This window comes from Triticum urartu, chromosome 5, assembly GCF_003073215.2.
Source record: "Triticum urartu cultivar G1812 chromosome 5, Tu2.1, whole genome shotgun sequence".
Lineage (NCBI taxonomy): Eukaryota > Viridiplantae > Streptophyta > Magnoliopsida > Poales > Poaceae > Triticum > Triticum urartu.
Window position 1 is genome coordinate 27,306,821 of NC_053026.1, and position 16,915 is coordinate 27,323,735.

Sequence of the window (16,915 nt, forward strand, 5' to 3'; positions counted from 1 at the left end):
TGAAAGCTCAAACTGAAACTAAGTGGGTGTGCATCCAACTTGCTTGGTCATGACGACCTCGGGCATTTGAGGAAGCCCATCATTGGAATATACAAGCCAAGTTCTATAATGAAAATTCCCACTAGTATATGAAAGTGATAACTCAAGAGACTCTCTATATGAAGAACATGGTGCTACTTTGAAGCACAAGTGTGGAAAAAGGATAGTAGCACTGCCCCTTCTCTCTTTTTCTCTCATTTTTTCTTATTTTTTTATTTTTTTGGTGGGCTTCTTTGGCCTCTTTTTTTATTTGGGCTGCGTTGGCCTCTTTTTTTTGTAAAGTTTGGAGTCTCATCCCGACTTATGGGGGAATCATAGTCTCCATCATCCTTTCCTCACTGGGGCACCGCTCTAATAATGATGATCATCACACTTTTATTTACTTACAACTCAATATTACAACTCAATGTCTAGAACAAAGTATGATTGTATATGGATGCCTCCAGTGGTGTACCGGGATGTGCAATGATCTAGCGTAGCAATGACATCAAAAAATGGACAAGCCATGAAAACATCATGCTAGCTATCTTACGATCATGCAAAGCAATATGATAATGAATGCTCAAGTCATGTATATGATGATGATGGAAGTTGCATGGAAATATATCTCGGAATGGCTATGGAAATGCCATGATAGGTAGGTATGGTGGCTGTTTTGAGGAAGATATATGGTGGGTTTAAGGTACTGGCAAAAGTTGCGATACTAGAGAGGCTAGCAATGGTGGAAGGGTGAGAGTGCGTATAATCCATGGACTCAACATTAGTCATAAAGAACTCACATACTTATTGCAAAAATCTATTAGTCATCGAAACAAAGTACTACGCGCATGCTCCTAGGGGGATAGATTGGTAGGAAAAGACCATCGCTCGTCCCCGACCACCACTCATAAGGAAGACAATCAATAAATAAATCATGCTCCGACTTCGTTACATAACGGTTCACCATACGTGCATGCTACGGGAATCACAAACCTCAACACAAATATTTCTACAAACCACAACTACCCACTAGCATGACTCTAATATCACCATCTTTATATCACAAAATTATTGCAAGGAATCAAACATATCATATTCAGTGATCTACAAGTTTTATGTAGGATTTTATGACTAACCATGTGAATGACCAATTCCTGTCATCTCTCTAAATAGATATAAGTGAAGAAAGAGATTTTAATTATTTCTACAAAATATATGCCCGTGCTCTAACAAATATAAGTGAAGCAAAAGAGCATTCGACAAATGATGGCTTTCTATGTAAAGAGAAATAGGCAATCCAAACTTCAAATGATATAAGTGAAGCACATGAAGCATTTTATAAAGCCGTACTCAAAATATATAAGTGAAGTGCAAAGAGCATTCTATAAATCAACCAAGGACTATATCATACCAGCATGGTGCATAAAATAAAAATGAAAACTAAATGCAAAAGACGCTCCAAGTTTGCACATATCGCATGAACGAAACAAATCCGAAAACATACCGATACTTGTTGAAGAAAGAGGGATGCCTTCCGGGGCATCCCCAAGCTTAGACGCTTGAGTCTCCTTGAATATTTTCTTGGGGTGCCTCGGGCATCCCCAAGCTTGAGCTCTTGCCTCTCTTCCTTCTTCTCACATCGAGACCTTCTCGATCATCGAACACTTCATCCACACAAAACTTCAACAGAAAACTCGGTAAGATCCGTTAGTATAATAAAGCAAATCACTACTCTAAGTACTGTTGCAAAGAAATTCATATTTTTTTTGCATTGTGTCTACTGTAGTATAACTTTTTCATGGCTTAATACACTAATATAAATTGATAGTTTCATCAAAACAAGCAAACTATGCCTCAAAAATAGAATCTGTCTAAAACAGAATAGTCTGTAATAATCTGAACATTCACCATACTTATGATACTTCAAAAATTCTACAATAATTAGAAAAAATAAAAAATTTGTACAGGAAGACAGTGCAAAAAGAATTAGAACCATTTGACATTCCAGCTAAAAATTTAAAATCGCACACTACAGCCAAAGTTTCTGTCCTGCACCGTACAAACCATCAAGCAAATGTAAACATCCTAAAGGCAAACCTTGGCACATTATTTTTATAATACAATGGAATTGTACAAGGGGTAATTATTTTTGTTGAAAAGTTTCTATAATCAAGATTCAAAAAGTTTCCGTGAGCATGAACAAAGTTCAAGGCTAGCTCCCACTTCAACAATGCTTGTCTTTCTCACTTTTGCTTTCCTTTTTGAAAAGGTTTTGGGTTCCCCTCTTTATTTTTGTTGTTTTTAAACTATATAAAAGCACTCAACAGAAATAAATGACTCTCTAAAACTTCCGGGTTGTCTCCCTGGCAGCACTTTCTTTAAAGCCATTAAGCTAGGCATATAGTGCTCAAGTAATGGATCCACCCGGATCCCAAGGTATATCAAAGCCAATTTTAATTAACAATGATTTGTAATTTAGTAGTGAGCACAAAGCAACATATATCATATAATGACGAAGTCTAACTCTCTTCCTATGCATCGGCATGCCATAAAAGAACAATTCATGCACACAAAGTAAAGGCCAATGCATAGTATAAACAGTTTCTTGCAATTTTATCGTGTGGGAAACGTAGAGAGGTGGAGATATAGTTTCTATATCATAATAATTGCAAGTAGGAGCAGAAAGCACATGCATATTATATTCATCAAAATCATCATGTGCAACGGTAAAAGGCAACCCATCAATATAATCCTTAATAAGTGCAAACTTCTCCGATATAGTGTAGTTTGGAGAATTCAAAAAGATAATAGGACTATCATGTGTGGGTGCAATAGCAAAAATTTCATGTTTAACATAAGGAACTATAGCAAGTTCATCTTCATAAGCATAATTCATATTGGCATCTTGGCCACAAGCATAGCAAGCATCATCAAAAAGGGATATTTCAAGAGAATCAATGGGATCATAACAATCATCATAGCAATCATCCTTCGGTATGCACAAAGGGGAATTAAACAATGTATGAGTTGAAGAGTTACTCTCATTAGAAGGTGGGCACAGGTAGCTAATCCACTCTTCCTCCTTTTGTTCTTCGCTCTCTTCCTCATCTTTTTCATCCAATGAGCTCACAGTTTCATCAACTTCTTCTTCCATAGATTCCTGTAAAATATTAGTCTCTTCTTGGACAGCGGAGACTTTCTCAATAAGCGCATTAATTTCGTAATTGTATTCATAATTCTCATAACAATATTTCAGGATAGCTAAATTTTCAGGTCTATAAACAACATCATCAAAACCTTCAAACTCTTTAAACATAGATTCAGTTTCATAAGCACCCATAAAAGCAACAAATTCTTCTATTTGTTCCACATCATAGTAATCATATATACCATTAGCATAAGAAGCTAAGGTTTTATTATCATTAAATTTTCATAAAAAGGAAGGTGTGGAGCCTTCATCCTAGAGCAACAAGTATAATCATAACTCAAGCATACTTGCCGAGCATACCACTTCAATATATGAATTTGATCCCATAATAGTTTCCCTTTTGGTGTCAATCGGTAATCCCTAAAGTATTCACGTTGATCCAACGTTACTCCCATTACATAATTGAATGGGGTTTTCTCGGGATTATTAAACTAGTACATAATATCTTTCACATAACATAACCAGCATCGAGGGTTTTAGGAGGTTCCCCATCTCCATGAGTAGCAAGTACACCTAATTTGTTTGGTATTTCGTGTTCCATATCCATAACTAAAGATAAAGAACAACTAAGAACAACAAATAAAAATTAGTTAGTGATAAAGCAAACAAGCACACACGAGAATATTCACCCCATGCTATGACTCCCCGGCAACGGCGCCAGAAAAAGGTCTTGATAACCCACAAGTATAGGGGATCACAACAGTTTTCGATAAGTAAGAGTGTCGAACCCAAAGAGGAGCTAAAGGTAGAACAAATATTCCCTCAAATTCTATCAACCACCGATACAACTCTACGCACGCTTGACGTTCGCTTTACCTAGAACAAGTATGAAACTAGAAGTACTTTGTAGGTGTTGTTGGATAGGTTTGCAAGATAATAAAGAGTATGTAAATAAAAAGTAGGGGCTGTTTAGATAAAGAAACAATAAAGTAAATATAGCGAGTGTGGAAAAGTGCTGGTAGGAGTTGCGAAATTTCCCCTTAAGTAATTGGCTACTTTACTAGACCGATAGCAAGTATTATGTGGGAGAGGCCACTGCTAGCATGTCATCCCTGACTTGGAATTCTATGCACTTTTGATTGGAACTATTAGCAAGCATCCGCAACTACTAACATTCATTAAGGTAAAACCCAACCATAGCATTAAGATATGTTGGTCCCCATTCAATCCCGTATGCATCAATTTCTATGCTAGGTTGAAGCTTCTGTCACTCTTGCCCTCCAATACATAGTCCTATCAACATACAACTAACCCTAGGGTGTGGTCCACACACGCAATCATATGATGGGCACCAAAGGACAGCAACATAGCCACAAGCAAATTAAATCAATCATAGGAATTCATCAACCACCGATAGGACAAGAAAAATCTACTCAGACATCTTAGGATGGCAATACATCATTGGATAATAATTTGAAGCATAAAGCACCATGTTCAAGTAGAGGGTACAGCGGGTTGCGGGAGAGTGGACCGCTGTAGATAGAGGGGGGAAGGTGATGGAGATGTTGGTGAAGATGGCGGAGGTGTTGGTGTAGATCGCGGTGATGATGATGGCCCCCGGTGGCACTCTGGTGCCACCGGAAGCGAGGGGGTGAGAGCCCCCCTCCTTCTTCTTCTTCCTTGACCTTATCCCTAGATGGGAGAAGGGTTTCCCCTCTGGTCCATGACCTCCATGGCACGGGAGGGGCGAGAGCCCCTCCGAGATTCGATCTATCTCTCTGTCTCTCTCTGTTTTTGCGCTCCCACATTCTTCCCTTTCACCGTTTCTTATATTCCCGAAGATCCGTAACTCCGATTGGGCTGAAATTTTAACACAATCTCTATCCGGATATTAGCTTTCTTGCGGAGAAAGAAGGGCATCAACCGCCTTACAGGTGGCCCACGAGGGTCAGGGGCGCGCCCCCCTGCCTCGTGGCCACCTCGGGCACCGTCTCGCGTGGATTTTTCTTCCCAAAAATCATATATATTCCAAAAAAATCTCTGTTAATATTTATCCCATTTGGACTCCGTTTGATATGGATATTCTGCGAAACAAAAAACATGCAACAAACAGGAACTAGCACTGGGCACTGGATTAATATGTTAGTCCCAAAAATAGTATAAAAAGTTGCCAAAAGTATATGAAAGTTCAATAATATTGGCATGGAACAATCAAAAATTATAGATACGACGGAGATGTATCAAGCACCTTTTGGACGACACTTGAAGGAAGTCACTAAGTACCTGAACATTGGAATACCAAGCTTAACTGGGACTTACAACGCCACTTTACCAGAAGAGAAGCGATGGATGATTCAAGTTCAAGTTCCAGGAAGGACATTCACGCCAGTCACCAAACCCATAGAGTTTTCCTTTGATGCACCAACCTGGAGCCTAGGAAAGAGTATGGCAGGTCACATCACCATGGGACGCATTGGAGAAGTTTACCATACGGAGCTTAAGGATACAATCTATCAGATTTGTGGGCGCCGAGATGAGCAATGGGAGATGATCAGCACCAGGAAGGATAGATCAATCGCAGTTTTCATCCAGGAGTTAAACCAGCACATTCATCGCCAGGAGAACCAGATATGTGCAGGCATGATAGATCTGAAGAAGGCAATGACAAGGATCACGGAAGTGGAGGAATTACTCAAGGCTACTCGAGAAGAGTATGAGGAGGAAATCGTCATACTAGTGGAGAAGAATGATGATCTGGAAAGGAAGCTGGGAGTATTCATGGGAGACCCCGCGCCAGGAGGAGAAGATCACTACAAGAAATATGTCAACTTATGACCACCACTATTGGTCACTGAATGGTCACAAATTTCCATTTATGACCTTTTTGTGACCAAAAACATAAGGTCAAAAGCTGGGCGTCGTAAACTGACTATAGCGACCTTTAACAAAAGGTCGTTGATCCTATGACCTTCTGTTTTGGTCGCTAGCTCTCTCCCCAGGCCATGTCGGATCCGACGTGGCAATCTGACGTGGCAAAATTGCGACCAATTGAAAAGGTCAAAAATTAGAATCAGCCCGGTCCATTTCGGTGCTTTAGATGGGCCGAGCCCATTAATTCAGCCTTTTTAATATATATATATATATATTGTTAATTTTCGCTAAGTACATGGGCCTGGCCCAACAATTTGGCCTTTTTTTGTTTTCTGAGCTTCTTCCATTTTTCTGGGCCCCGGCCTTTCTGCGGTCCATTTAATTTTTTAAAATTTTTAAGATGTTTTTCCTTTCATTTTTTTGTCCAATATTGTTTGGGCTAAGGCCTCTTCTAGCCCATCAATATTTTCAGCCCACTAATTCAAAGGACTGGACAACAGAGAAACAATTCAGTTTTTTTCAATTTTGCTATCAAAGCAACATTTGTTTCACTATACAATCATATATCATTTCTTGCAGTTACATCATTTGAAGCAGCAACTAAAAGATTGTCATCTATAACAAACGACAGCCAGTCAAAAGAAAGATCACCATCACAGCTCCAGCGACTACTTATACACTACAAGTTCCACTTATGTGCAAATCTACAAGAAGGCCATGCTTCCGATTAGATTTGGTTGCATCACTTCCAGTTTGCTAACGGCATGTCTCCAGTAGCACATCTCATAACCTACAAAGAGAACATAAACCAACATAAGAATTTGAAACTTCTTCTAATTTGAAACTTTCGGTAAACGGTAAACTTGAGGTAAATTAGAAGTGAGGATATTGATTACAAGCAAGATGAAACATAAACTAAGTCCTATTGTATTGATGGATCCCAACTTGTTTAAACTAGAGAAGATTGTTTAACTTGTACAATCTAGCAGTCTAAAAAGACAGAAAATGTTCATTCTTGGTTCCACATTAATTAGAACAGAAATGAATGACACTAATATAAGCAAGAACTTACAACAAAGTATAGCTTAAATATAATGTTAGGCACTGATAAAGTTATGTGATTTTTACGTGACTTAATAGACACAAAATATGACTTCTGTCTCTGCTTGACTAATGAATCAGTACATCTTCAAGCAAAAAATCATGAAGATCACACTACAATGTAACGAATATAGCAATTATTTTAAAAAAGTTTTCGTGTAAACAGGTGAACACTACAGTAATCTTATGAATGCAACGAATATAGCAATGCCATCATGGGGCATAGGTGATTCCATGCAACTAGTTTCATAGAACAATAGAGAATATTTTCATCATATAACAAAAAATATTTCATCCTCCAATTGCTCCCCAGATAATGAAACATGGAGAAGTGTTAAAAGGTAGGCTGAAATGATTCTAGGGCACTGCATTCATCTCCATGGCAGCAAAAGATGCCAAGGAGCCAAATTTCAGTCCCATTCTATAGTCAAATATTCTAACACAACAAAAAGTAAAAATCATTACAAAAGCACAAACCACTGGAATAAATTTGTAGAAATGAAAATTAGAGACAAACTATCTATAGATGCCCTAAATGGCAAGCAAAATCCATCTTACTACAATAGTTTTGAACTCCAGACTACCCAACAAAGATGCAATTGCCTCAGATAATGCATTCGGCTCTAAGGCATGGCAAAAGCAAGGCAATGAGGTAAACTTCAGTCCCAATTCTATGAACTAAAAGTTTCAGTGCTACAAACTTCAGCGGGTATCACTACACACGTGAAGCAAATATGTACACAGTTCAGCTTATCTCACAAATAAGTACAACAAGCAATTAACAGCCACAAAACAGATATTAACCACCTCATCTACAAAAGCTAATCACGAATCTCAGGAATTAACACGGTCCCGAGCGTATGTTATAGTACTACCCTTCGGATCTAGCAGACAAAAGAACTAGCAGATCAGCCACAACGATAAATCAATCAAAGTGACAAAAAGATCCATACCCTTGGAGCTGCGCAGCGTCTTGAGGACGGTCTTGTAGCCAAGCGTGTACTTGCCGCTCTTCATCACCAGCTGCATCTTGTTCTTGATGTTCTCCCCGCTCTTCTTCTGCAGAGGCTTCCAATATATGTTAGGTACATAACAGAATGTATAAGCATGAAGTAAGATAGGCCATGCATCAAACACAGAAATACTTTTCAACCGTTCACTGTCATGTACTACTACCTAACTGGCTAACTCAGTAGCTGTGACTGATGGTACACTGCACCAAATTCCATAATGAATTCCATAACGAGTAGCATCAGCAGCAGCAGTGCAAGAGTAGCAGCAGTAGTGAGTAGCTGCGGCATCTGGCAAGCAGCAGCAGTATGCGGCAGCAGGCAGTAGAAAATAGCAGAAGCAGCGGCAACAGTACGCGAGCGAGGGGGCACGCCGGCACGAGCGGGGCGCGGTCGGCGAGCAGGCGGCAGCAGGCGGCACGGCATACACAGGCTCAAGGTCACGGCTGCAGGCGGCAGGGGCATGCGGGCGCGCGTGGACGCGAAGCTTCGGCCATGGCGGCCTCGGCGGGTGCAGGAAACATACGACGACGGATCGAGGGGGCCAAACAGGGGGATCGGCTGAGGGGCTCACCGCGGTGCAAATGACGAGCTCGGGGAGGCCGGAGACGTCGGAGCAGCAAGGGCGACGCGGATCGACGGGGGGAGGCGCGCGGCTGCCGACGGGGAAGAAGCTCGGATTCGGCGCAGCATGGGCTTCTCGCCCAGCTGGTGTGTGAGCTTGGCGCAGATGAGCTTGGCGATCTCCAGCGCCTCGTCCTCGGATCCGACCTTGGTGACGAGGTTGCAGATGACGGTGAGGACGCACTCGAGATCTGCGGCTACACACAGCAACATGGGATAAGCAAGGAGCGATTCAGCAAGGAGTGGATGGAGAAGAGAGAGGGGAGGGGAGGCCTGACCTTTGTCAGGGGTGCTGGGGGAGAGGAGGAGGAGGTCGGCGGAGGCGAGCATGAGGGAGGCCATGTCGAGCCAGCGGCCAGCGAGGATTTGCTGCTGCGCCTCGGCGCAGGGGCGGGCCACCTCCGGGTCGGCGACCTCGGCGCCCGCGTCGGCCCAGGCGAGTTGCGCGATGGAGCGCACCACCGCCAGCATTGGCTCCTCCTCCATGGTGTTGACGATCGTCGCCATGGGCGGCTTGTGTTCGTTATGCGGCGGAAGAACGGGGTGGGTGGGGGGGCGGAAGAAGAGCGGCGTGGGGTCTGCGTCCTACGGGAGGCGAGGACGAGCGGGTGGTGGCGCGCAGGCGCGGGCGGCGGGATCTGGATCGGGGGCGGGAGGTAGGTGGCGGCTGCGAGGAGTGGATCTGGATCGGGGGAGAGATAGGAGAGGAGTGGAGTTAGGGTTTGTCTTGGCCTGCTGAGAGCGAGTGGGAGACGTTGGATCCGCCTCGTTTGGACGGTTCAGATCAGATAGAGTGGGGTGATCCGTGAGAAGCGTTCTGATTGGTCTGAGAATCTGTGATCTAAAATAATTTGTGAAGCAGCTATCAAAAATATTTTGCAAAAGGGAATCACACAAATTTTCACTCAAGTTAGACCACATTTTATGGATGAGCACCAATTTGTATGCATTTCTGATCTTTCTAACTATTTTAAATCATTTTTCTAGTGTCAAAAATGAGTTTTTTTGTGAAGGACCAATAACATATTTGTTGCAAAATTGTACCAAATCAATTTTATAAAATACTAGGCCATGTTTAATGCACAATTGGCCAAATGGTTGGGTGTCAAAAGTTTTGATCCACCTCTGGTGAAAAAGAAAATTTCCCGTCGATTCAGTAGGAAGCAGGTCAAATTTGAACTGCAACTGCCTCATAGTTTGCTCTTTATTTTTTTCCAAAAATCATTTCTAGGTACATAAGTATATATTTAATCAGAGAAACACCAAAAAATCCAAGATTCAACCACTAGCTAGGAACGGTCATGCCCGCCGTTTTGACCGCAATTTGAAAGGGGCATAAAAAATTCAAAAAATCAAAAAATTGGGAAACCTTCGCATTGTGTCATTATATGTGGCCAAGTTCCTAGGAAAAATAACAAACTTGTAATACGGAAATTATTTTAAAAAAGTGTTCTCAGAAACGAGCTATCACGTGTGGAGATCCATGGCTTTCAAGCTAAATGATCAATCTTATGGCCACATCCATGGCATAGTTTGTTCAAATGATCTCATATTGTGCACAAGTGTGCATATTGGAATGGCAAACAATGTTGCCTAAGGAAGTTGTCACTTTCTTTGGACGAAAAAACCATTTTCCATTTTTTGAGTGCCCAAAAGGAGGTTTTTTTGTGAAGGACCTACCATATATTTGTTGCAAAATTGGACCAAATCATTTTTCTAAAATACTAGGACATATTTAATGCACAATTGACCAAATGGTTGGGTGTCAAAAGTTTTGATCCACCTCTCATGAAAAAGACAAATTTCCGCCGATTCAGCTGGAAGCGGGTCAAATTTGAACTGTAGCTACCTTGTAGTTTGCTCTTTATTTTTTTCAAAAATCATTTCTAGGTACATAAGTATCTATTTAATCATAGAAACACCAAAAAAGTTCCAAGATTCAACCACTAGCTAGGAACGGTCATTCCCGCCGTTTTGACCGCATTTTGAAACGGGCATAAAAAATTCAAAAAAATCAAAAAATTGGGAAACCTTTGCATTGTGTCATTGTATGTGGCCAAGTTCCTAGGAAAAATAAGAAACTTGTAATACGGCAATTATTTTAAAAAAGTGTTCTCAGAAACGAGCTATCACGTGTGGAGATCAATGGCTTTCAAGCCAAATGATCAATCTTATGGCCACATCCATGGCATAGTTTCTTCAAATGATCTCATATTGTGCACAAGGGTGCATATTGGAATGGCAAACAATGTTGCCTAAGGAAGTTTTCATTTTCTTTGGACAAAAAAACCATTTTCCATTTTTGAGTGCCCAAAAGGAGGTTTTTTTTGTGAAGGACCTACCAAATAATTGTTGCAAAATTTGACCAAATCAATTTTCTAAAATACTAGGACATATTTAATGTACAATTGACAAGATGATTGGGTGTAAAATGTTTTTATCCACCTCTCATGAAAAATACAAATTTCTGCCGATTCAGCTGGAAGCGGGTCAAGTTTGAACTACAACTGTCTCATAGTTTGCTATTTATTTTTTCCAAAAATCATTTCTAGTTACATAAGGACCTATTTAATCATAAATACATGGTTTGGTGGCGATACGTCGAGGTTTGGGTGGTGGCCGAGGGCCCCAACTCTAGAGCGCGTAAACTCGCATGCCCGCCGCGTGGTCACCGCGTGACCGTGGTGTTGCCATGTGTTCTGGGCGGCCTAGGCATGTCTAGTGGGTTGGGCACTCCCCAGGTTGGTGCTAGGAAGAAAATTACAACATAAGATTCTCACGAGGAGACCGATCGATGCTCAAACATGAATTAGCAGCCAAGTGTTTGATTAGCGGTACGGGAAATGCACATGGCCAATGGGCGTGAGTTTTGGCTGAGGGTGATCATCTACGAAGGAGAATGTCTTCACAAATTTTTAGCTCAAAAGGAGGATCCTAGGTGGTACTTGCTTTGCAAAGTACCACGCTGGACAAAAATATGAATGTTGAAGCTGGGCTCAAAATAATGAATGAAGTGTGCTGAAATTTTGTGGAGGATGGTTATTTGGGCATAGGAAAGCATTGTAGAAAATTGATACCATTTGGACATGCCAAAGTAGTACTTCCTTCACAATGCTCTTCTATGGACAAAAACTTGGGAAAACTAGTGAGAGAGATTGGATGAATGAAATGAGCTCAAAATTGGTGTAGGTAAGTTACTTAGGTATGGTCATGCGCTGGTAAATTTTCAGATCATTTGGGTAAGCCTAGCTAGTACTTACTTCACAAAGCTTCTCTCGAGGTAGAAACTTTGGAAATTTCCCGAGAAAGATTTACTAGGAAAATTGAGTTGAATATTATCATGTGGCAATGATTTGGGTATGGAAGAGTGCCCGAAAAATTTGAGGGTAATAGGAGGGGTCTATATAACACTTGCTTTGCAACGTGCCAATTTGGCCATAAAATATAAATTGAACCTGGGATCACATAGATGATTTGACTGAGCTGCAATTTGGAGGAGGGTGATAATTTGGGATATGAAGGAACTGCATAAATTTCATGTCATTTAGAGATATAAAAAAGGTACTTCCTTCACAATGCTTCTAGGTGGACAAAAATTTTGGAAATTTGCCGAGGAAGATTTGCTAGGCAAATAGAGCTGAATTTTGTCATGCGGTAATGATTTGGATAGGAAAGAGTGCCCAAATATTCCGAGGGCAATCAAGAATATATAAATAGCACTTCCTTCATAAAGTGTTGTTGTGAACAGAATAGGAAAATGAATATTGTTGAATTAGTTTTGAACTAGGCAAGGAAGGATTTTTACATATTTGATGAACATATGCCCCAAAGAATTTATGAGATTTTTTTGGGAATTTTGGGAATGATAGAAATATAGGTTGCTTCACAACCTAGGGCAAAAACTGCCACATGGACATGACACATAGGCAAAACTGATGAGATGGCGCCTAGTCATCACAACCCACCACAATCTACAAGGCTATGACCATCTATATTGGTCATTAACAACTAGAAATAAGGCAGCGGACTAGCACTGTTTGCTTTGTGACCATTTCGTGTAAGGAAATTACGACCTTTCTGACCAAAATGGTCACAATGGTTTAGGGTTTGGAGCCCCCTGAACAGCTTTTGACCAATTAGTCTAAAATGGTCATAAATTTATGACCAATTCTTCGAGGGTCACTGACAGAAGGTCATCAGTTGACATATTTCTTGTAGTGGATGAAGAACCCAAGGAGATTCGTTCTGAGGACTACATCATCATCGACGACACCGACTCGGACCCCAACGATAGCGATGATGACTATCAAGATGAAGCTGGAGCAGACATTATGGAGTCTTCGACCGATTAATATTTCTAGAAGACCACCACATTAGTAGTAGTATTCCACCATGTATATAGTATAGTCCAAGCACGTTTCGTAACGATAGTTAGATCGATTGTATGCCCTGCTTGATTGATTGAGTGATATGATTGTGTTTGTCTCATGTGCATATGGGTAATGTTTTCTCACTAGACCTCATTCTATTCTATTCTCTTCCCTCTAAACCCTTAGATGCCTCCGAGGCGTGACCCCGGATTTACTTTCCCACCGGAGCTCACTCGGTTGATCAAGCAGCAGAATACCCTGATGCAGTTGTTAGTTCAGAATCAAGGCAACAACAACAACAACCCACCACCACCACCAGTTGACAACTTAGCCTGCTTCTTGAGGTTGCAGCCGCCGGTGTTTTCCAGTAGCACCGAGCCGATAGTGGCAGATGATTGGCTCCGCAGGATTGGAAGGGAGTTAACCACTGCAGGATGTACAGATGTTGAGAAGGTGCGTTTTGCCACACGTCAGATGGATGGACCAGTAGCCTCGTGGTGGGAGAATTACATAGTCACCTATCCTATAGCCACTGTTACATGGGATCAGTTTCAGCAAGCATTCCGCACCGCTCATGTCTCAATAGGAGCTATGAGCATGAAGAAGCATGAGTTTCGCAACTTGTGCCAAGGGAACCGTACTATGGGGTAGTACGTGGATGAGTTTAGTAAGCTGTCTCGTTATGCCCCTGACGATGTGGCCACAGATGCCGCGAAGCAGGAGAAGTTTATGGAAGGGCTGAACGATGAGATGAGCATGCAGTTGATGGTGGCAACATTTAACAACTACCAGGAGTTGGTAGACAAGGCTCTTATGATTGAAGGGAAGCAGCAGCAAATTGAGAGCTGCAAAAGGAAGTATGGACAAGGAAGGTACAACTCAGGAGCTCAGCGGAAGCCTCATCTAACCCCGAACTCGGGAGGACTTATTCATAACCATGGAGGCCACACCCACAATAGACGAAGTACCCATAATCATACTGGCCCAAGGAATGGGAATAGGAATGGGAATGGAGCAAGCAGCAATCAGACCCGCTCCAATCCAGCCACACCCGCCAAGAGAGACTTAAGCCACGTTACTTTTTTCAAGTGTGGGAAGACTGCACACTATGCCACGGAGTGCCCTGAAGCGAAGAATGGAAACGGTAATGGGAGCGCTGGGAAGAAGCCCAATCCATTCAACAAGGGACAAGTGAACCACGTTAACGTGGAGGAGGTTGAAGGGCAGCCAGACACAGTTATCGGTAAGTTTTTGGTTAAGTCTTTTACCGCCCTTGTTCTTTTTGATACTGGTGCATCACATTCATACATATCAAGGGGATTCGTGGATAAGTTTAAACTACCAACCCAAACCCTTAGAACCCCTCTGTTAGTAAGTTCACCTGGAGCAGAGTATATGGTCAGCCGATGTTGCGACCAGATACCCGTAACCATTGGTAGCCATGTTTTTCCGTCGGACCTAATAATCCTGGAGTCACAAGGATTGGATGTGATATTAGGCATGGACTGGATGTCAAAGTATGGAGGAAGCATTAACTGTGTTAGTAAATCAATTTGTCTCACCACCCCAGAGGGAAAAAGGATCAAGTATGTATCTAGACATGCGCCTAGGAGTAGCCAAATAGATAACCTCACGGGAATTGTTCAAGAGGAAGTGCCTGTAGTGAAGGATTACCCAGATGTTTTTCCATAGGAGTTACCAGGCATGCCGCCGGATCGAGACATCGAGTTTTTGATAGAGCTATTGCCAGGTACCGGTTCAATATCAAAGAGACCCTACCAGATGCCGGCGAATGATCTGGAGGAGATTAAGAAGCAGATCAAGGAGTTATTGGAGAAAGGTTACATCCGACGGAGTTCATCACCATGGGGAGCCCCAGTGCTTTTGGTTGAGAAGAAGGATAAATCTCTCAGGATGGTTGTTGATTATCGTGCACTGAATGAGGTGACGATCAAGAACAAATAGCCATTGTCGATGATCAATGATTTGTTTGACCAGTTGCAAGGAGCTAAGGTGTTCTTGAAGATCGATCTGCGATCAGGATATCACCAGCTAAAGATCCGGGAAAAGGATATACCTAAAACCGCATTTACCACAAGGTACGGGTTATATGAGTATACGGTCATGTCATTTGGACTGACTAACGCCCCTGCCTATTTCATGAGCATGATGAACAAGGTGTTCATGGAATATTTGGATAAGTTTGTTGTGGTATTCATTGATGATGTAATGGTATACTCGAAGAATGAACAGGAGCACAAGGAGCATTTGCGTTTAGTTCTCGAGAAACTTTGGAAACATCAGTCGTATGCCAAGTTCAGCAAATGTGAGTTTTGATTGAAATACGTTGGATTCCTTGGACATGTTATATCAGGAGAAGGTATAGCAGTAGACCCCACCAAGGTTCAGTCAGTCACTGAATTGTTGGCACCCACTTTAGTTAGCGAGATCCGCAGTTTTCTTGCACTCGCAGGATACTACCGGAGATTCATTGAGAATTTTTCCCAGATTGCGAAGCCAACGACGGAACTATTGAAGAAGGATACCAAATTTAAATGGACGGAAGAATGCGAAGCGAGTTTTCAGGAGTTAAAAAAATGTCTGACTACAGCCCTAGTACTGATTCTGCCGGATATACGCAAGGATTTCCAAGTGTATTGCGACGCCTCTCGCTTAGGACTTGGAGGAGTACTGATGCAGGATGGAAGAGTTGTTTCGTATGCCACGCAACAACTAAAACCGCATGAGTTAAATTATGCCACGCATGACTTGGAGTTGGCTGCCGTAGTGCACGCGTTGAAGACTTGGAGACACTATCTTATTGGAAACCATTGCGATGTATACACTGACCATAAGAGTTTGAAGTACATTTTCACACAGAAGGAGCTGAACCTTAGGCAGAGGAGATGGTTGGAGCTTATAAAGGATTACGACATGAAGCTTCACTATCATCCAGGCAAGGCCAACGTTGTAGCAGACGCTTTGAGCCGGAAGAGTTATGCCAACACACTCATAAGCGCAGGATTGCCAAAGGAGTTGGCGGAGGATCTCAGGGAACTTCGATTGGAGATTGTCCCTAGAGGTTTTGTTGCAACAATGGAGGTTCAGTCTACATTGTTAGGATAGATTCGAGAAGCTCAGAAGGAGGACAAAGAGATCGAGGAGATAAAAGAGAGAATGAGCAAAGGAAAGGCCAAAGGTTTTCGTGAGGATGAACATGACAACTTGTAGTTTGAGGACCGAGTTTATGTGCCCAATAGCACTAAGATCAGGAAGTTAATACTTCATGAGGCTCATGACGCACCATACTCGATACACCCCGGAAACACCAAGATGTATGTGGATTTAAAGGAACGTTTCTGGTGGACTGGTATGAAGAAGGATATTGCCGAGTATGTAGCCGTGTGTGATGTATGCCAGAGAGTGAAGGCAGAACATTAAAAGCCAGCCGGATTGTTACAACCCATGTCGATACCCGAGTGGAAGTGGGATAAGCTTGGCATGGATTTCATCACGGGATTACCCAGGACTAAATCAGGATATGATTCTATATGGGTAGTAGTTGACCGCTTGACCAAAGTAGCTCACTTTATCCCAGTGAAAACCACCTATACAAGTGCCAAGTTGGCCAAGATATACATGACCAGGATCGTATGTTTGCATGGAGTTCCAAGGACCATCGTATCAGATAGAGGAACCCAGTTTACCTCAAAGTTTTGGAATCATTTGCATGAAACTTGGGGAACCAAACTGGAGTTCAGCACAGCTTTTCA